This window comes from Callospermophilus lateralis, chromosome 3 (assembly GCF_048772815.1).
Source record: "Callospermophilus lateralis isolate mCalLat2 chromosome 3, mCalLat2.hap1, whole genome shotgun sequence".
Taxonomy (NCBI): domain Eukaryota; kingdom Metazoa; phylum Chordata; class Mammalia; order Rodentia; family Sciuridae; genus Callospermophilus; species Callospermophilus lateralis.
The window spans coordinates 97,958,043-97,979,458 of NC_135307.1; the positions used below are offsets into that span (position 1 = coordinate 97,958,043).

Sequence of the window (21,416 nt, forward strand, 5' to 3'; positions counted from 1 at the left end):
CAAGCGTGTGGGTCACTCACACACACCCATAAAGGGATTGCACTGTACAGTTTCACAAAGGGGCTCCCAGCCTCCTTGTCACACTTTGTCACTACATCAGACCACCTCAAATGCTGACACACAGACGACCTTATTGAAAGGAAGGCTGTCCTGTGAAGTGGGGACCCGTCTTTTGGTGAGAGCAAAGCTATCATAGATACATCATTAACTGAACACCCCTAGACAAAAAAACAATGTTAATTGCTAATTGCAAGTATACAAGCTAAAATTACTTCATTTCCCATTCCCCAAGGCTGGGTCTAGTCAATCATCTTCTATACAACAGTGATTGTGCTTCAACAAATAGAATCATGGAGTAGATAGCAATAAAAGAGAAAAAAGTCATGGCATTTGCAGGTAAATGGATGGCTTTGGAGAAGATAATGCTGAGTGAAGTTAGCCAATCCAAAAAAAACAAATGCCGAATGTTTTCTCTGATATAAGGAGGCTGACTCATAATGGGGTAGGGAAGGGAGAGCATGGGAGGAATAGATGAATTCTAGATAGGCAGAGGGGTGGGAGGGAAAGGGAGGGGGCAGAAGATTAGCAAGGATGGTGGAATGTGTGGACATCATTATCCAAAGTACTACATGTATGAAGACACGAATTGGGTGTCAACCTATTTTATATACGGAGATATGAAAAATTGTGGTATATATGTATAATAAAAATTGAATTGTAAAAAAAGTACACATATAATAAAGACATGAATTGGCATGAACATACTTTATATACAAAGATATGAAAAATTGTGTTCTATATGTGTAATAAGAATTGTAATGCATTCTGCTGTCATGTATTTAAAAAAATAAAAACAATTAAAAAAAAAAAGAATCATGGAGTAGAGAAAAAAATTAGGTCCCAGATGCTAATATTCGTACTTACTGCTATAAACTAAGTTTTAAGGTATTTCTCGAGTCAAAAATAAAAGCAACTCTCTATGGACCTACTAAACCCATGACAGACTTTGATCTGTCATACTTGTTCATGTCTTTTAAGTTAAGCCCATGGTAACAGACCCTGTCCAGTATTTTAAGTGCATCCAAATTGAAGAAAAACTAGAGACAATTCTGCATAATTAAGTCCAGTCTCTGCACAGGAAGCTACAGTGGCTGGCTGGTCAGGGCTTCTTAGGCCTGAATGTTGGTTGCATTGAGGAATAGAGAAGTAGCTTCAGATTTGGAAGCCTTTGAAAGTTCTCGCACTCAAAATGCTGCCATTCAACTCCAGGTTCTCTTTGTTGGCTCCATGCCTCCTGGCACAAGGTGTTTTCTTTCCAGAACAGGTGGAACTGACCACTGGCTTGCTGCCAGAAGGAGGAAGTCGAGACACAGGGCAGTGGTAGATTGTCCCTGCAAAGACAAGCCTATGTTCCTATTGGCTGTAGCACTGGACATGGTAGCAGTTTTCAGCTTCTGCCCTTTGCCCGGCGTGTTGGGAGGCAGTACTTGCTGCTTGCTGGGCATCAGGGAACACTGCCACAGAGCATCTCTGTCTCTGTCTGCTTCTTGTTCTTTAGTTGTCTCTCCTGCTTGGCTCTCTTTTTCTCTAATAGATTCATCTCCCATTGTTCTGCCACATACTCCATGAATTTCTGTCCATTCACCACAAATGTTTTTGATTGCTCCTGTTCCCACATTTCAATCCGTGCCTTTAACTCTTCTTTTATCGTAGGGAGCTTTCTCTAGAGCTTGGCTTATTGCTTTCCTTCTCTTAAAAGGTTTCCTTCCCTGTTTGTAAATCGACTTGGATCTGAAGCTTTTCTCCCAAACTCTAAGAAAAGCCTCCAGCTCTCTTCCCACTTTCTGGAAACCTTCAAAGAGTTCTTTATGAACTTCAAAATAATTTCTTTTTTTTTGTCTTTTTAAAAAATTTGTTTTAATTAGTTACACATGACAGTACAATGATCTTAACATATCATACATTTGAATCAGATGGGATATAATTTCTCATTTTTCTGAGTGTACGGGTTGCAGAATCACATTGGACATGCAGTCACATATATACCCACAGCAATAACAATGTCTATTTTATTCTGCTGTCCTTCCATTTCCCCCTTCCCCCCACTCCCCTCCCATCACTTCTCTCTACCTAATCTAATGTGACCCACTGCTTCTTTTTTTTTCCCTCACATCGTCATACCTGTATTCTGTATAACAAAGGGGGTCTCCTTCCCTCTTCCATGTAATTCCCATTCTCCCTCCCTTTCCCTCCCACCTCTCTTCCCTATCTAAAGGTAATTTTCTTCTCATACTCTTCTTCCCTACCCCATTTTGAGTCACCTCCCTTAGAGAAGACATTTGGCATTTGTTTTGGGGGGATTGGCTAACTTCACTTAGCATAATCTGCTCTAATGCCATCCATTTCCCTGCAAATGCCATGATCTCGATATTTTTTAGTGCTGAGTAATATTTCATTGTGTATAAATGCCACATTATTTTATCCATTCACCCACTGAAGGGCATCTAGGTTGGCTTTACAGTCTACCTATTGTGAATTGTGCTGCTATAAACTTTGATGTGGCTGTGTCCCTGTAATATGCTGTTTTTAGGTCTTTTAAGTATAGTCCGAAAAGAGGAATAGCTGGGTCAAATGGTAGTTCCATTCCCAGTTTTCCAAGGAACATAATAGTTTCTTAACTGCACAATCTCAGCATCATGTAGTTTGAGCAGGTTTTCAGTGTAGTCCTCAGCATAGTAAGGGGCAAAAGCTCATCCCTGCTCATGGCTATAAAACCCTTGTCCCAATACTGAGCCAGCTCCACTTGAATTGCCTCAATCACTTTCTTCATGTTTTGCATTTTCAGTTCTCCTAGCCAATCAACTTCTAATTGCAGCGCTTTCCTGACATTGGCTTTTGACCCAGTCATAACCATTGCTACAGCTTCTCTCTCATCTTTAGGTATCTGCAACCTGTCCCAGAGTTTCAGGATTTGAGCACATGGTCCGTCACATACTGTTTCATTTTGTGGTTTTTGTATTTCCAGCTGCCGAAGCAAATTTTATAGCATTGCAGTATTCTCCAAAGACAAACAAAAGGCATCTTCATCTTCACATACTACATCTCTTTCAAAGCTTGTGTCTGGTGTGTGATCTAATTCTTCCGTACACAGTATGATCTGTCTATGTTGACAAACTCCTCATGCCTAGATACCTTTGTTTCCATCAATGTTGTCACATATTGTCTGACCTGGTTCAGCTCTTCTGAGCTGGGAACAGAGATGCTGTCAATGTCATAGTGGGGCATGCAAAGAATTTCACACAATTTTTTTTTAGTTGTAGATGGACACAATACCTTTATTTTATTTTTATGTGGTGCTGAGGATCAAACCCAGTGCCCTATGCATGCTAGGTGAGCACTCTGCCACTGAGCTACTGCCCCAGTCCCACACAATTCTTGTTCTTGAAGTGACTTCAGTTCCTGTTTTCTCTCCTTTTTCCTTTTTTTTTCTTTTTTTATTTCAATTCTACTTGAGCGTGCAAATCTTTTTCTAGTTGCAAGATAGTTGTTTCTCCTTCCTCCTGAAATGGCTCAATGTAACTCACCGCACAGGTGTTCAGATCTTTTGGGCAGATGGATATGTTTTTGATAAGCCTCTCCTCAGGCTCTCTTATTCAGCAATCATCATATCCAGGGCACCCTTGATATGCTTCTGTACAACCTCAGTTTTTCATAACCACTGGTCCTCTGGAATCCCAACCTATTCCCATATTTTCCGAAGATGATTTAGGGCTTTCTGGAGACATACTATGGACTCCTCTGCCAGTGCCTCACTTCTTCACTCCAAGCAGCCCCAGGGAATTGAGACCCCCTGCATCCTCCATGAGGGTTCAAGGGCAGCAACCAGCCGCACACACTGGAGATCTTGCTCGGGGTAGCCACTCCAGGGTAGCACTTTGCAACAGCCATGATGTGCTACCTATAAATGAAAGTAGGTCCTGAAAGTAAAAAGACGGAACATTTTTCTTCATCCAAGTAAGAGATAAGCTGAAAATTAATGGTATGGATTTCCCAAGATAGCAGGCTGAAAATAAAGAGAGAGGTGATTCATTAAATTAGATTAAAGAAAAATGGACTAGATGGGAGCTGATGTTTGGTGAAATTGAAATGTCAAGGAATTGACAGTGATGCATTCTGTGATGATCCTGTTGGTAACTGAATAACCAAGCAAAAAATTTTAATACTCTATTTCTTAGACCAGCTAAAATTAAGAATGTCACCAATCCACAAAATTACAACTATCTTATATTCGATAAAGGGGCTAAAAGCATGCAATGGAGGAAGGATAGCATCTTCAACAAATGGTGCTGGGAAAACTGGAAATCCATATGCAATAAAATGAAACTGAATCCCCTCCTCTCGCCATGCACAAAAGTTAACTCAAAATGGATCAAGGACCTTGATATCAAATCAGAGACTATGCGTCTGATAGATGAAAAGGTTGGCTCCGATCTACATATTGTGGGGTCGGGCTCCAAATTCCTTAATAGGACACCCATAGCACAAGAGTTAAAAACAAGAATCAACAAATGGGACTTACTTAAACTAAAAAGTTTTTTCTCAGCAAGAGAAACAATAAGAGAGGTAAATAGGGAGCCTACATCATGGGAACAAATTTTTACTCCTCACACTTCAGATAGAGCCCTAATATCCAGAGTATACAAAGAACTCAAAAAATTAAACAATAAGAAAACAAATAACCCAATCAACAAATGGGCCAAAGACCTGAACAGACACTTCTCAGAGGAGGACATACAGTCAATCAACAAGTACATGAAAAAATGCTCACCATCTCTAGCAGTCAGAGAAATGCAAATCAAAACCACCCTAAGATACCATCTCACTCCAGTAAGATTGGCAGCCATTATGAAGTCGAACAATAACAAGTGCTGGCGAGGATGTGGGGAAAAGGGTACTCTTATACATTGCTGGTGGGACTGCAAAATGGTGAGGCCAATATGGAAAGCAGTATGGAGATTCCTGGGAAAGCTGGGAATGGAACCACCATTTGACCCAGCTATTGCCCTTCTCGGACTATTCCCTGAAGACCTCAAAAGAGCGTACTACAGGGATACTGCCACATCGATGTTCATAGCAGCACAATTCACAATAGCTAGACTGTGGAACCAACCCCGATGCCCCTCAATAGATGAATGGATAAAAAAAATGTGGCATTTATACACAATGGAGTACTACGCAGCACTAAGAAATGACAAAATCATGGAATTTGCAGGGAAATGGATGGCACTAGAGCAGATTATGCTAAGTGAAGCTAGCCAATCCCTAAAAAACAAATGCCAAATGTCTTCTTTGATATAATGAGAGCAACCAAGAACAGAGCAGGGAGGAAGAGCAGGAGGAAAAGATTAACATTAAGCAGAGTCATGAAGTGGGAGGGAAAGGGAGAGAAAAGGGAAATTGCTTGGAAATGGAAAGAGACCCTCATTGTTATACAAAATTACATATAAGAGTTTGTGAGGGGAATGGGAAAAAAATAAGGAGAGAAATGAATTACAGTAGATGGGGTAGAGAGAGAAGATGTGAGGGGAGGGGAGGGGGGATAGTAGAGGATAGGAAAGGTAGCAGAATACAACAGTTACTATTATGGTATTATGTAAAAATGTGGATGTGTAACCGATGTGATTCTGAAATCTTTGTATTGTTTTGAATAACCAATAAAAAAATAAAATAAAAAATAAATAAAATTAAGAATGTCTTCCTCAGTGGAGTTAAGATGGCCCAGGGCAAGAGGAGAGTTGGGGAAAACACTGGTAAGCTCTTCAAGGTTTCTCAGACTCTTTAGGTATTATTTCATTTGAGCATTGAGGAAATGAAAATGTGTTCTTAGATATATTCTACCACTCAAATTTGTACAGGCTTCCTTTCAAGATACCCACATTCCTAAATACTACAACTTTTTATTGCTGTATGAGATACAATCTGATTGCTGAAATACTATTGTAGAAATTCTCGCTTGTCTTCAGTTAAACAGATTGCCATTTAAATTCTGCATCTCTCTAAGAGAACACAAACAACATTAGAAATTAGAGAGATGATATAAATATAGCTACAGAAGCTAACTAATGACCAGAGTCAAGGGTTTTTGTTTGTTTGTTTGTTTGCTTGTTTGTACTGAGGATACAACCCAGAGATGCTCTACCTCTGAGTGGCATCCCCTGTCCTTTTTATTTAACTTTTGAGACAGGTTCTCACTAAGTTGCTGAGGCTGGTTTCAAACTTGCCATCCCCTTGCCTCAGCTTCTTGAGTTGCTGGAATTACAGGTGTGCCCTGCTGCACCTGGCCAGAGAATTTTATTTATGTATAATTTTGAACATGCAAATTTGAAAATTAAAACAAATGGATGTGGGGGGGGGCGGTACTGAGGATTGAACCCAGGGGTGCTCTGACACTGAATCACATCCCCAGCCCTTTTTATTTTTCATTTCGAGACAGAAAGAAAAAATTGCCCAGGCTGCCCTCCAACTTGAATTCCTCCTGCCTCAGCTTCCCAAATTGTTGGGATTATAGGCAGGTGCCACTATTCAGAGCACAAATGGATACTTTCAAGGAAACTATAAGCTAAAAAATGGAATTAAGAATCAATAGAGAACCTGAATAGACCAGCCATTATCTAAGAAATCAGTTGGTCAAAGATCTCCTTAAAAATACACCAGACTGTGCCAGGTGCATTGGTGCAGGCTTATAATTCTAGCGGCTTGGAAGGCCGATGCAGGAGGATCATGAGTTCAGAGCCAGCCTCAGCAAAAGCGAGGTGCTAAGCAACTCAGTGAGACCCTGTCTCTAAATAAAATGTGAAAGAGGGATGGAAATGTGGCTCAGTGGTCAGTGATTAAGCACCCCTGGGTTCAATCCCTAGTACTAAAAAAAAAAAAAGTCTGAAAAGACTTTGAGACTTCCACCAAACCATCAAAAACCAGATAAGTCATTTATTATAGAAACTATCCTAGAGTAAAGAAAAAAAGATAAAAACTCCCTATTTCATTCTGACACCTACATAATCCCAATAAACCAGAATGGAAAGTACTCCTCCGTCCATCCAGAAATATAAGAAACAAACCCCACTTATTAATGTAAAGAAAAAATCCCAAATACATTATTAGCACAGAATCTAGCAGTGGATTAAGTGAATATTACATCATGAGCAAGAGAGTTTATTCTATAAATACAGGAGTGTTTCAACATTATGAAGTCTATTAATATAAATCACCATACTAAGGAAATAGAAGATAATCAACTTGTGTTGAAAAATGCACTTGACAAAATTAAATACCCATTAGTAAAATGTCCTTGAGAACTCAGAAGAGAGGAAAATCTTACTTACAGAGCATTTATCACTATTTCATAGCAAGCCTCATACCTAATAGTGAAACATTCGAAGCAAGAAGTCCCTTAAAATCAAGAACAAGAAAGCCTACTTCCATCATTACCATTATATTCAAAGTTTTGGTCACTACACTAAAACAGGAAAAGAGACATAAGGTAGTGTAACTAGAAAAGCTGAGACTATTTCAGAGAGTTATAAACTAATAAATACATAGAATTTCAGCGCTATGTTCAAATAAATGATCTACACTTTAAAAACTAATGGATGGCTTCTAGTATACTAACACCAGCTGGAAATTGTTAGGGAAAAAGGATCTATTCACAATAACAAAACCACTTTTTTTTATACCAGGGTTTGAACCCAGGGACACTTAACCACTGAGCCACATCCCCAGCACTTTTTTCTGTTTTATTTAGAGACAGGGTCTCACTGAGTTGCTTAGTGTCTCGCATTTGCTGAGGCTGGCTTTGAACTCGTGATCCTCCTACCTCAGCCTCTCAAGCTGCTGGGATTTCAGGCACGCACCACCACACCAAAAAAAAAAAAACCTATTAGTTTTATTATTATTAGTCGAAAACTGTTAAAGACTTGTATGGTGAAAAAAAAAGTTACATTAAAGAAGATTTTAAATGAATGGAAAGAAAGACCATGTTCCTGGATAGGAAATTAATGCCTTATTATCTATTTTTTTAATGGGGTTTCACTATGTGGGCTGAGCTGGCCTTGAACTCCTGGGCTCAAGGATCCTGCCTCAGCCTCCTGAGTTGCTGGCACTACAGGCACACACCACCACGCCTGGCAAGAAAGTTAATGTTTTAAAGATAAATATTCTCAGTCTATAAATTCCATGAAATCCTAGTGAAAATCTCTGAAGCACTTTTTAAAGAAATTTAACAAGTTGATTTTAAAAGTTTATGAAGGGCCCTAGAATTACACTTAGCACAGTGAAATGCTTACTTTAAGTGAGGCATGTGAAAACTAACACCAACTAATGGAATAGACTCTTCAAGCATTGCTTCTCACGCTTACAAAGAAAAAGATACTAGTTGAGAGAACAGCAGATATGAGTGCCTACTCTCTTTAATGTTCTCTCACACCTAGCTCTCTGCTTTTGTTCAATAGATTAGGTATGTCCTCTAAATTAAATGTGTTATACAATGTGACTGATTCACATTTTTATATATTCCTTCAAATACACAAGGTAGAATTTTGCAACTTTGCATGTACGTCACCTTGTATGACTCTCTTAGACCCCTAGCTCAGTATTCTTTAATATATGATTGCTTAGAATTAAAGCATGCAAAAATTCATGGAAATTTGAACTAGTGCCTGTGATTAGATCAATTAGAAAATATAAAACAAAACAAAAAAACATTATGACAAAACACCACTGTTTTAAAACAGTATCATTACCAAAATATTATAAAAATCCATAGCAATATATTTTTTAATACTGAGCTAACCCTCAGTATTAACCCTCAGTTGCTAAGGTTGGCCTTGAATTTACAATCTCCTGTCTCAGCCTCCCTAGTCACTGGGATTATAGGATGAGACACTCTACCTGGCTAAATCATGTTTTTAAAATCGAATTTAGAAATATATTTTGTCTCATTGGCCAACAACTACCTCGCGGTAATCGGCTTCCAAGTCTAGATTCTAGCACCAATCATCTTTCCTCTGACCTCTAGACCATCCAGCTATCTAGAATAAGTTGGTTTTGTTTTTTTGTTTTTTTTTTTGGCAGTGCTGGGAATCAAACCCAGTTCATTGTGCCTGCTAGGTGAGCACTCTACCACTGAGTTACGCCCCCAGCCCCTGAGAGGCTTTTTTCCAAATAGAGTTGTCAAGAGTAGGCCTCACTGGGGTGAACTGAAGGAGGTTAAGGGTGCAAAGACTTGAATAAGTTAAGGGAATTAGTGTGTGACCACCTAGATGAAGACCGTTCCAGGCTGATGAAGAGTCAGTGCAAAGGGTCAAGGCAGGAGCATCCCCTTATATGTTTGAGAAGAGCGAGAGCAGCTGGAAGTCAGTGAATGGAGATGAGGGGAATAATAGCAAATGAGACCCAATCCCCAGTACTTCCAAATTAAAAACAATAACAGGGATGGAAATTTGAATCATGTGGGGCCATAATGACTATTAAAAGGACTTCGACTATCACAGGATGTTGAACAGAGACATTATGTGATCTTACTTATGTTTAAAGAGTACACTTGGACTGCTCTGTTGAAATTAGGCCCTAGTGGGGCAAAGGAAGACACAGGAGACCAATTAGTAGCCTGCTATACAGGTACAAGCTGGTATGTCTTGGTGTGCCATCCTCTCTCTTACCCAAGCTAGAAACCTCAGTGAGCTCCTTTAGTCATTCCTCTCTCTCACTTCCCCAAGCACTTCCCTAACTCTCCCCCAACACACACCTGGATTCAATTCCCAAATACCACCACTGCCCTATACTCCACTACTGCAGTCTCTATTCAGTCTTATCTGGACCACTGAAATGGCCTAACTGATCTACCCCTCCTTCTAGCTTATCCCTCCTTCCAGTCTATCAGTAGGGGTATTTTTTTACTTACTGAGGATGTAACCTGAGATAAATACATAGAATTCATGGGGTCTCTGGGAGAAATGTATAGAATCCATGGGGTATTTTCACTTACATATAAGTGAAATTTAGTATTTTTTTTTACTATGAATATAAGCCACAAGCCATAGCATTAACAATGCTTATAACTATCACCAACAAAAATTACAGATATTTTCACCTCACATTACAGTTGATATGTCTATTTTAAGACATTTCTTACACTCATTTCCACTTTGAAATTATAATAATATTAGACCTACCACCAGATTTTTTAAATGTGCTAATACCGGAGCCAATATCACGCTTAAAAATATTCTGTTTCAATATTATTGGATTTCTTTTATTTATATTTCCTTATATTTCCTATGTATTTTAATTTAAACATTTAAAAATTATATTCTGAGGAATTCATATGCTTTACCAGACTGCCAAAGGAGTTCAAGGCCAGAAACTTCTGTTCTAATCATATCAAATCTATTCTGATCTGATCTTGTCACTTTCATACTTTGAAGATTCTTAGGTGGCTTACCAGGATACAAGATAAAGGTCTCAAATTGTTTTGGATTTTTTTTGTTTGTTTGTTCATTTGGCTTGTTTGTTTACAGTACCAGAGAGAGAACCCAGGACCTTATGCATACTAGGTAAGTGCTCTACCCCTGAGTATAATCCCATCCCTTAATACAATGTTCTATTTTATGTTTAAATTGCATTTAAAAATAAGAAACAGGGTCTCTCTATGTTGCCCAGGCTGGCTTTGAACTCCTTGGGCTCAAGGAGTCTCCTTGCCTCCACCTCTCGTATAGCAGCCCCATGCCAAGCACAATGTGTGGTAAATCCCAAATAGTGCTGACAAGGTTCTCCAGATCTTCACTTGACTAACTTTCTGCTTTGCTACAAGTCATCCCCCCTTTCCCCGACCTCACATTCTGGCCATCTCAGATCCCTGCTGGTACTTGGCCATTTCATTCCTCTGGGTATTTGTTTCTCATGTTCCCCTTTTCTACAAAGTCTACCCAACCAAGAAAAACTCCTGCTCCTTCTTCAAGATGTACCCTCTTACAATACAGCTTCCTCTCAGGCCAAATTAGTTTCTCCTTCATCTTTACTCCTCCAGCACATGATATTTGGCTTTACACATCCCATGACAAGTCTTGGTTGACCTAATTGCCTTTCTTGCTCAATAGTAACACACCATGGGTAGGATCTGTTTTACACACCTTGGAATCCCTAGAGGATGTTGACAGATGCTTCCGTGGCAAGTTGAATTGAACTAAATTATTACCATTTTAGATAATCTGAGAATATGACTCACTTCCTTAATTCATAAGAATACATCTTTTCCTCAGTCTTCTTTAGTTCAATAGGGTTTTATATAACTCAGCAGGAATATGCAAATTAAAACCATAATAAGAAATCATTACTCTCACCCTCAAAATGCTGTGTGTGTGTGTGTTCCCAGGAATCAAACTTAGGGCCTGAGGTATGCTAGGCCAGCACTTTACCTTTTTACTTTTTATTTTGCCCAGGCTGGCCATGAATTTGCAATCCTCTTGCCTCAGTGTCCTCAATAGCTGGTATTGTAAATGTGTACTACCAAACTTGGCCAGAAAGATTAAGAATTTTTTGCCGGAAGAGGGGGGGCAAATATTTCGAATTTATTTTCCAACAGACACACAGCATCAGCAGGTTCTGCAGAGGTTTCTCCATAGATTACATATTTGCTAGGTATTGTGAGCTCAACATTGAGAGCCACTGGTGTGTTCTCTGTAACAACATCTATGGCACAGTTAAACAGGTACTGTTACTGTGTTCACTTACAATTTCAGAAGGAAAGGCACAACTTGGCAAAAACATTTTTTTTTTTACCCTAAAGTCAAGTGCAATAACTAAGAGATAAAACTTTTGAGTAACAGTCTTGATCCACATTTCAATAAGGGCATCCACACAGCCAGAAAAAATCCTCAGCCCCAACACTGGTGTTTATTTCTCCTTCCTCATTCAACCATTAGAGCAATATTTCATCATTTACTCTACATTATTACATGCATAAAAGGGAGTTTTTAAAAAAGGAATCACAAAGACAATGGCAGTGTCTAGCTGTTCCCACCAATGTGACAGCTCTTAGGTTTAAAGCAGGGCCTGGGAATACTTTAGCAGTCATAAAATAGGGAAATACAGGCTATGGCTAAAAAAATAAAAATAAATAAATCATGTAAATAAATTAATGCTTTCACACCCAGGACTTCCCTGTTCTAATTGTGTTAGCCTTCATTTAGCTCAGGGAAAAATAAAAATCTTCATTATTACTTGGCATAAATTGCTTAGGGAAAATTTTTAAAAAAATAAGAATCTGCAATAGGAAGTACACCCTTCCATGAGTTTCTTCTCAAGAATGAAAATGCAGTTCTTCAATAGAGTAGGCACTGGCAAATTACATCAAGTCACCTGAGAATCCCCTAACAGGTGCTACCTCTTCTGATGTTGGGGAAGATGAAGGCATCCTGACATGTGGGGAGTGGTTGTTAGTCTTGGACCTTCAAATGGACTGTCTTTAAATAAGCAGCAACTTATTTACAATTTCAGAAGGAAAGGCACAACTTGGCAAAAACATTTTTTTTATCCTAAAGTCTAAAATAAGTCCAAGTGAGGGGATCTAAGGTTGAAGAAATTTTTCATTCTACAACTTTAGATTTTGTTTTTCTTTTTTTAAAGTACATTCAAAAACAAAAACAAAAACAAAAATGGGCAATGGTTGGAAGGCATGTAAAACAGGTCCCTAAGTAGACCTGCAGACCTTGTCCATCTGCCCACATATGTGCTTATGGTTACCATGAAACAGAGAGTACCCTCACCCACCCAATTAGGCTAAGTAGTTGTCTTTTTCATAGGGTGCAATAAGTTCTGTTTCACCTTGAAAGAAGCAACAGTCATTGGAAACAATCACTCTAGGTTGTACAAAGCTTCTATGTATGTTGATTGTTGTCACAAGTAACAAAGATACTTTGCAACACCCGCTTTGCTCCCAGATTAAAATAATAAAAAAAAAAAGATTCTAGCTTGTTATGGTATGCTTTCTTTCAATCTTTCCTGTTATTATTTTCATTTTTTTTCCAAGTAGCATAGCAACAGTTGTGATGTAAGACTGTCCAAGGTTGCAATACAACAATAAACATCATTTGCATATCAGTAAGAAAAAAATATGAAATGCTTAATAAACTTGCATGTTGTCCTTGCACAAGGGCCATATGAGTCTTTTCTGTATTGTTCCAATTTTAGTATATGTGCTGCTGAAGTGAGCACCCAAAAGGCTGAAATTTAAAAGATTGATAATATCAACTTTTTTCATGGATACAGAACTCTCATACATTAGTGGGGTGGGGCCCTCAAAATAATGTCTCTTTGGAAAAGCATTTGTTAGTTTCTACACACATATTTGGTTTATGATCCAACAAATCTATTCTTTATACCTAAGAGAAATAAGTGCTTACGTCTTCTCATTTGTGTAATATATGGTTTTAATGGTTGTTTTCATAGTATCCCAAAGCTGAAACAACCCAAATGCTCATGAATAGACATAAATAAACTGTGGTACACTTATCCAATGGAACACTACACCTCAATTTTAAAAGAATTAATCAAGCCAGGCACACAATTGTAAATTCAACTACTCAAGAGGCTGAGGCATAAGGATTACAAGTTTGAGGCTAGTCTCAGCAAATTGACAAGACCCTGTCTCAAAAAAAGAGAAGGTGGAGAGTTGGGGGCTGAGGATGTAGTTTGGTGGTAGAACATCTGCCTAGCATTTGTGAGACCTTGGGTTCACTCACTAATGAAAGGAAGAAAGAAGGAAAAAAAGAAAGAAAGGAAGGAAGGAAAGAAAGAATAAAGAGGGAAGGAGGGAAGAAAGGAAGAATGGATCAGCTCCAGCAAGATGGAGAAATCTTGCAAATCCTATGTCGAATGAAAGAAGCCAGACACAAATGAGTTCTGATTCTATATATACAAAGGTTAAGACAAGCAAGACTTGAATGTTTATAGAAGTCAGAATAGTGATTAATCTTTCAGTGACTAAACTGAAAAGTATACAAGAGAACCTCATGAGGTACACAAAATGTTCTATAGTTTTAACCAAATGGTGGTTAACTGGATATGTACACATGCAAAAATTTAACCTAAACACTTGAGATTAGTACTGTTTATATACTTTACTGTTTGTATGTTATTACTCATTAAATAATAAAATAAATAATTTTTGATAAATCCACAAAAGTTGTAGTGATTTTGGAAACTCAAGCCATGGCAAAACTTTGGAAAATGGTTTTAATGTGGTCCAAAACAAACTGCCATTTGACCCAATGGAACAAATAAAAAAGTTATTTTTGGAAGAGTAAATGGAGAACAAAAATAGAATTATTTTGAAAATAAAAACATTTTACATAAATGTTCACTGTTATCAAGCCTGCCTCAGCCTTGGACAAATAAAAAATCTTAGTTAACCAAGGTGTTCAAACCCATAGTTCCAGCAACTTGGGAGGCTGAGGTAGGAGGGTTGCAAGTTTGAGACCAGTTTGGGCAATTTAGTGAAACCTTATCTCAAAATAAAAAATAAAAAGTCCTGGGGGTGTTGTTCAGTGGTAGAGAGCCCTGGATTTGATCCTCACTGCTTGGGAAAACAAAGAAAAAGCCTGGGTTAAGCCAAATACCTCAGAAATCATAAAGCATCATGACAATGCAGCCTTTTAACCACAAGGACATTTTTACTATCCACTTTCTCCTTTCTTTTCCTTGTCCGTGCCTTCATATTAGTGGCACTTGGGACTTAAGAACATTTTTATTTTTGTTTCAGAGAGGCAGGAGACGGAAAATGCCTTTGAATGAGATCATTTAGCTAGGGAGAAAGAGACTTGGGCCTCCAAGTTCCAATACCCCACCACCACCCATGTCAAATGTATCTAATCACCATTTAGTCTAATTCCTTTAGTTCTATTTTGTGACAGTCACTATCTTTTAAGACATTTACTGTTGCTCTAATGCAGCCTTCTTTTTGTCTCAGAAAATCTCTCCACACTGCCACCACAACTTGACTGAAATTCAGTGATTTACCTCCCCCAAATTAGATCTAATCATGCCATTCCACTTGAGTGATTCCCTTTGTCTCAATAAAATTTGAACTCTACGATGGTAACTCTGTGATGTTTATGTACATATATCACCCTCTCCCAGCAAGCATCTTATGTAGGTCTTGAGACTGTGAGACCAAGTGGGAATGTATCCAGTAGCTTAGAGAAGATCATAATTCCCCAGAATTCTAGGGGTGTCTCTGTTGCCCCTAACTGTAGTATTTGGATTTAGTGTTTGTGGGAATCTGAAGGATACTGGTGACATCAGTAGCAATTGAATCGTCAAGTCTACAGTGAGATATTCTAATCTGAAGGAAATAAAACTCAACATGTGGCATCACAGATATGGTTAATGCTCAGAATATGTATGGTATGCATCAAGTACTTTACTCTCAGTGTATAAATCCACTTGAGGTGTGTGTGTGTGTGTGTGTGTGTGTGTCTGTCTGTCTATGGTGTAACCTGGGATCAAACCCAGGGAAATGCTCTACCATTCTGCTGCACCCCCAGCCCTCAATGTAAAAACCTTTAAAAAACTTTTTTGTTGTTGTTGCAGATGGACACAATACCTTTTTTATTTATTTATTTTTATGTGGTGCTGAGTATCAAACCCAGCGCCTCATTTGTGCTAGGCAGGCGCTCCACCACTGAGCTACAGCCCCAGCCCTGTATAAATCATTTGAATATAAGGTTTCTATTTTTTTTTTTCAGTGTTAGGGATCAAACATGGGCCTTGTGCATTCTAAACAAGGGATCTACCATCCTAAAGTTTAGATTCCTGACATGGAATTCATAGAACCATCAATGCAGGGAGTTCTCCTACCAGTTTTCCAGGAACTCCCTTAGTATCTTCTCGGTGGGACTTTGCTTGCCCAAATAAAACTTGCTTAGAATCAAATTAAGTAATAAAGCCCTCAGAAGGAAGAGAGAAGCAGGAATTATAGGAATTACTGTCAGGGTGTGAAGTGCTCAAATCCAAATATTGCCTACCCATCTCTAGGTCTATAATCCTGTAAAATATAACCCATAGGGCAGGGATTCAAAACTAGAATCTTAAGGATTGGCTTCAAGGAGTCAATGCCTTCCCCTCCAACCTTTTGAAAAATTGTGTAAAGTTCCCATATTGATGGAAAGTGAGTCCATAGCTTTCAGATAGATACTCAATGAGATCCAAGACATCTTCATAAAACAAAACAAAACAAAACAAAAGCCTTATTGTAACTAGGCTTATTATTCATACCTAGAAGCAATTGTCCTTCATAAAGCACACTCAAGGAAGTGATATTAAGCAACTTGAATGCTGCGGAGCAAGATGCTTATGATTCCTGAACACAATTAGGATGTAAAAATTATGATTATTTTGGTGCTGGGGATTGAACCCAGGGCCTTGTGCCTCCTAAGCATGATTTCTAGCACTGGACTACACCTCCAGATACTATTGTTTTCAAACTGCTGCTTTTATTTATTGGAAAGTAAAACAGACTTCCTGGTTTTACCTTTCGCATGAAAGTAATTTCTGGTTCAGTTTTCAAATATATTTCCTCAAACATATTTGTTTAACAAAAGAAGACTTTACCAAATGGAAAGATATTCCTTGCTCTTGATTAGAATATTCAAAGATCAAAATGTCAGTTCTCCCTAAGTTAATTTATGTATTTAACATGATCCCTATGGAAATAATAACAAGCTTTTTAATTTTTTTATTTATATATATATTATCTGTCCTGGAGCTGGACAGATTAATATAAAATTCAGGTAGAGAAATAAACACATGAGAACAAGTAGAAAACCTCAAAAGGAAGATTAATGTGGGGAAGAGGAGAGGGTATTTAAAATAAGGTGGTACTAGCATGTGAATTAGACCAACCAATAGAATAAAATGGAAAAAGTATATCTAGAAATATAGTAAATGAGAAAGGTGAATTCTAAATAAATAAACAAAACAAAATAAAAAGGACTTTTAAGCTCTCAGTACAATTGGATAGCCATTAAGAAAAATAAGATCTTCATACCACACACAATCAACCTTTATGGGTCAAAAATCTAAATGTAAAAAGTGAATGAATATTAATATAGAATAAAATGGTTTAACTTCTCTATGATGTAGGTATTGGGAAAATATTTCTAACCATGATTAAGACATAATCAAGATATGATAAATTAAGATATGATCAAGAAGAGATTAGGCATTGACCACACAGATTTTTAAAATGCATATAAAAACACTTTAAGTGAAATTAATATATAAATGACAAATTGAGAGAATATTTATAACATATTAAGATAAAGGTTTAATATCTCCAATATATAAAGAACTTCAAAATTAAAGATCAAAAATTTTACAGAAAAATAGGCAAAAGACATTAAGGGACAATCACACACACACAAAAGTGACATTTAAGGACTGGGGATGTAACTCAATTGTAGAGCACTTGCCTAGTGATGTGTAAGGCCCTGAGTTCAATCTCCAGCACTGAAAACAAAAAAACGAAAGAAAGAAAGAAGAAGAAAAATGGCATTTGAAAGATGCTCAGTTTCACTCATAATAAGTTATTCTTCTTATAGGTATTTGCCCAAAGGTTAAAAAAAAGGTATGTTCAAAGACTTATATGCAAATGTTTATACTAACTTTATTTGTAGTATTCCCAAACTAGGAAGAGCCTAACTGTTCATGTATATTCACATGATGGAATACTATTCAGTAATAAAAAATAATGGATAAATCTCAAAATATCACTATACTGAAAGAAGCCAGACAAAAGAGTACACATCATATGATTTTGTTTTTATACAAGTCTATAAAGTGAAATTTTATCTATAGTGACAAAAAGCTGATAACACTTGGTTAAGAGGAATAAATTCTAATCTTCTATAGCATAGTAGGATAACTATGATTGACAATGATTACTTGCAAATTTCAAAATAGCTAATAGAGATTATTTTTGAATGTTTCCAACACTAAAAAATAAGGCAATGAATTTGCCATGATATTATCATTATACATTGTGTATATGTATTGAGATGTCAAATTGTACCCCATAAATATGTACACTTACTGTGTGACAATTAAAAATATATCTACTTTTTTTTTTTTTTTAAGTAAACCAAGGTTCTTTGGGCATGGGGATGAAGGGTAGAGGGAAGGATTGATTTAAAAAGGGCTGCAAGGAAACTTTTGGGGTTAATGAAAATGTTTTATGCTGATGTGGTAATGGTTTATATATTGTCAAATTTTATAATTTAAATATATGCATTTTGTTGGATTTCAATTATACTTCAATAAAATTCACAAAAAAATCATGCTTCAATAATATCCAATTTCACTTACAATAAGAAAAATACAAATTAAACTACACTGAGATACTATTTCTCACCTATCAGATAGACAAAATGATAATATAACCTGTTGGAGAGTCTTTGGAGAAACAAAACCCATATGAAAGGATTTTGCTATATTTATCAAAACTACCTACATGCTTACCATCAATTAGAAATTTTGTTTCCAGGAATCTATTTAAAAATAGATCATTAAGCATATAAAAATACATATGCACAAGGTTTCTTTGCAGCATAGGTTAGTTGACTAAAATATGATATATGTATTTATTACAGTAATATGCAGCTGTGTTTAAACAAACAAACAAAACCAAGAAGGCCATTTGAACTGATTTGGCATGACTTCTAGGACATATTATTAAGAGGAAAAAGGCAAAATGAAAAGGAGTAATGAAGTATGTTACCTTTTTATAAGAAAAAAAATTGAGGAAAAGACATAGATCATTATTTTTGCAAAAAAGAAAAGAAAGATGGAAAGATAAAAAAATTTTCTCCCTACAAGGGGTAAGAGAGGAATGGGTTAGAAAGGATGAGTCAGGGAATGACATGAGTATAGATTTTAAATAATTTTTGCTTTTAGAGGCATATTCTACATATTTAAAGAATGAAACAAAGGCAAGATGGGGTATAAAAGACAAGAGAATTTCGAGTTCAAAGCCTGCCTCAGCAACAGTGAAGTGCTAAGCAACTCATTGAGACCCTGTCTCTAAATAAAATACAAAATAGGGCTGGGGTTGTGGCTCAGTGGTGGAGTGCCCCTGAGTTCAATCCTTTGTACAAACAACAACAACAAAAAAGTATAATTGAAGGCAAATAAATAAATCAGTCTATTTCAACTGAGAAATAAAACTGAAGTGAAGAGGGAAAAGGTACTAATTAAAAAAAAAAAGTACTAATTCAACTCACCTGTGAATATAGTAGTTTGAATATAGACTCAAGGTGTGGAAAAAAGAACTACAAACAAATCCTGTGCTCTAGTTGGTTAGCTTTCCATAGTGGAATGGGTTTAGTAACTCTGAAACTATTTTATATATATTGTAGCAGTGAGCAGATGAGTAAATGCAATGATATCATTGGGAGTTAGGGTTTTCACAGGGAAAGAAGAGATACACAAATATGAAATGGGGGAAGGCAAAAAGAGCCCTAGGGGTTAGACTAGAGAGAGTTATTAGTGAGAATTCAAGATTTCCAATAGGGCAGTGTTTATTAGTCGGATTTTTCACTGCTGCAACAAAAAGACCTCTCAAGAGCAATTAGAGGAGGAAAAGTCTATTTTGGGACACCCAGTTTCAAAGGCCTCAGTCACAAACAAATGGCTTCATTTCTTGGGGCTCAAGGTGAGGCTGAATATCATGGCAGAAGAGTGTGGTAGAGGAAAGTGGCTCAGGACATGATCAAGAAGCAGAGAGACTAAGCCCAGCTCACCAAATACATTCCTCAAAGGCATGCCCCAATGACCCACGTCCTCCAGTCACACCCTGCCAGCCTACAGTTACCACTCAGTTAATCCTGATCAGGGGATTAGTGCACTGATTAGCTTCAGGCTCCCATAATCCATTTCACCTCTAAACCATCTTGCATTGTCTCACATGTTAGCTTTTGGGGGACATCTCATATTTAAGCCATAACAGGCAGAAAAGTACTGATACCCTAGTGGCAAGAAGCATGCCACCACCAGATCTGGGTTTCTCAATACTATTTCTCCACTAAAGGCTCTTTGAAAAGGCATATTACATAACTAGATTCAGGAGGTACAAGCAAGATGAGCTTGGATATAAAAAAATTGTTCAAAAAAGTGATGAGGACATGTCAAAAGAACACAGAAACCTCCCTGAAAGTCCCAAATCTGGAAAGACAAACGTCAAAATAATAACAATAATGATTATAACCTAATGAATAAAAATAGCAATTCATAAGTACATATATGTCACATGCCATCCATGGGCTGCATGTGGGCCACGGCACATCCAGCCTAGTGGATAGGAACAGCTGGTTGTCACCAGTGGTCTGTGGGCTATGTGTGAACTGCTGCACATAGTAGCCTCCTGAGGGGATAAGTATGGCACTGGGAACTTCCCATGGCACATTATGCAGGTAAACTTCTTCCTCAGGGTCTGCCTAAGATCCTGCATAGCACTTGAGATGGGTGTGACCTGCCAAGATGTCAATCAACCTCTTAACTGCAAGACATCGGAAGCAAGAGTCTGCCCTTGAAACCTTATCCCTGCCTTTGATGTAGCCCCTTAAATAAACCATTGGAGCTATCTTTCCTTTGTCTATTCCAGCTTTTGTGTGGACTGGATCTATCAGGGGCTCTGCTTTTGTAAACACATTTCTGACTCTCTGACTTTTGTTTTTCACTAATTATTTTAGACCTTAAGTTCTCAGGTGGCTTACACCCTCCTCAGCAGGAAGAAGAAACACCCAATGAGATATTGGTGGTCACTCCCTAAGCCTATGTATAATAAATAATATAATTCAGCAATAAAATAAAATGAAGTACCAATACATGCTACAATATGGATGAACCTTGAAAACATGACCCCAAGAAAAAGAAACCAGTCACTAAAGGTCACAAATTGTCTGATTTCATTCATATGAAATGTCTAGAAAGGCAAATCTTGTAGAGACAGGAAGTAGATTAGTGATTGCCTAGGTCGGGGAAAGGATCTTTGTGGAGTGATGAAATGTTATAAAATTAACTATGGTAATGGCTGTACATCTGTGTGACTATACTGAAAACCACTGAACTGTAAAGGGGTAAATGGTCTGGTATGTAAATCATGTCAACAAAGCTGTAAACAAAGAAGAGCAAGGGGAAGACTTCCTCACAACAGAATGTCCTGTGATAAATGTTGAGGCAGCAGTGGAACAATTAGAAAATTACATTTTGCAAACATCATATAGGATGGTTTGAACAAGAATGGATGCTAAATCTGGAGAGGAAAGTTTAATGAGGAACAGGATATTTGCGTTGTCTCACTGTCTTTC

General features: G+C 37.5%; 1 non-coding gene and 1 pseudogene across 1 annotated transcript; both read right to left on the minus strand.

Annotated features, from left to right (window-relative positions):
- Nucleotides 1–1,212: 1,212 nt before the first annotated feature.
- On the minus strand, nucleotides 1,213–3,811 carry LOC143394065 (protein regulator of cytokinesis 1-like; annotated as a pseudogene).
- A 9,351-nt stretch (nucleotides 3,812–13,162) lies between these two features.
- On the minus strand, nucleotides 13,163–13,269 carry LOC143396003 (U6 spliceosomal RNA). Its single transcript, XR_013090904.2, has one exon. It is a non-coding gene; the product is annotated as a U6 spliceosomal RNA (small nuclear RNA).
- Between the last annotated feature and the right edge of the window lie 8,147 nt (nucleotides 13,270–21,416).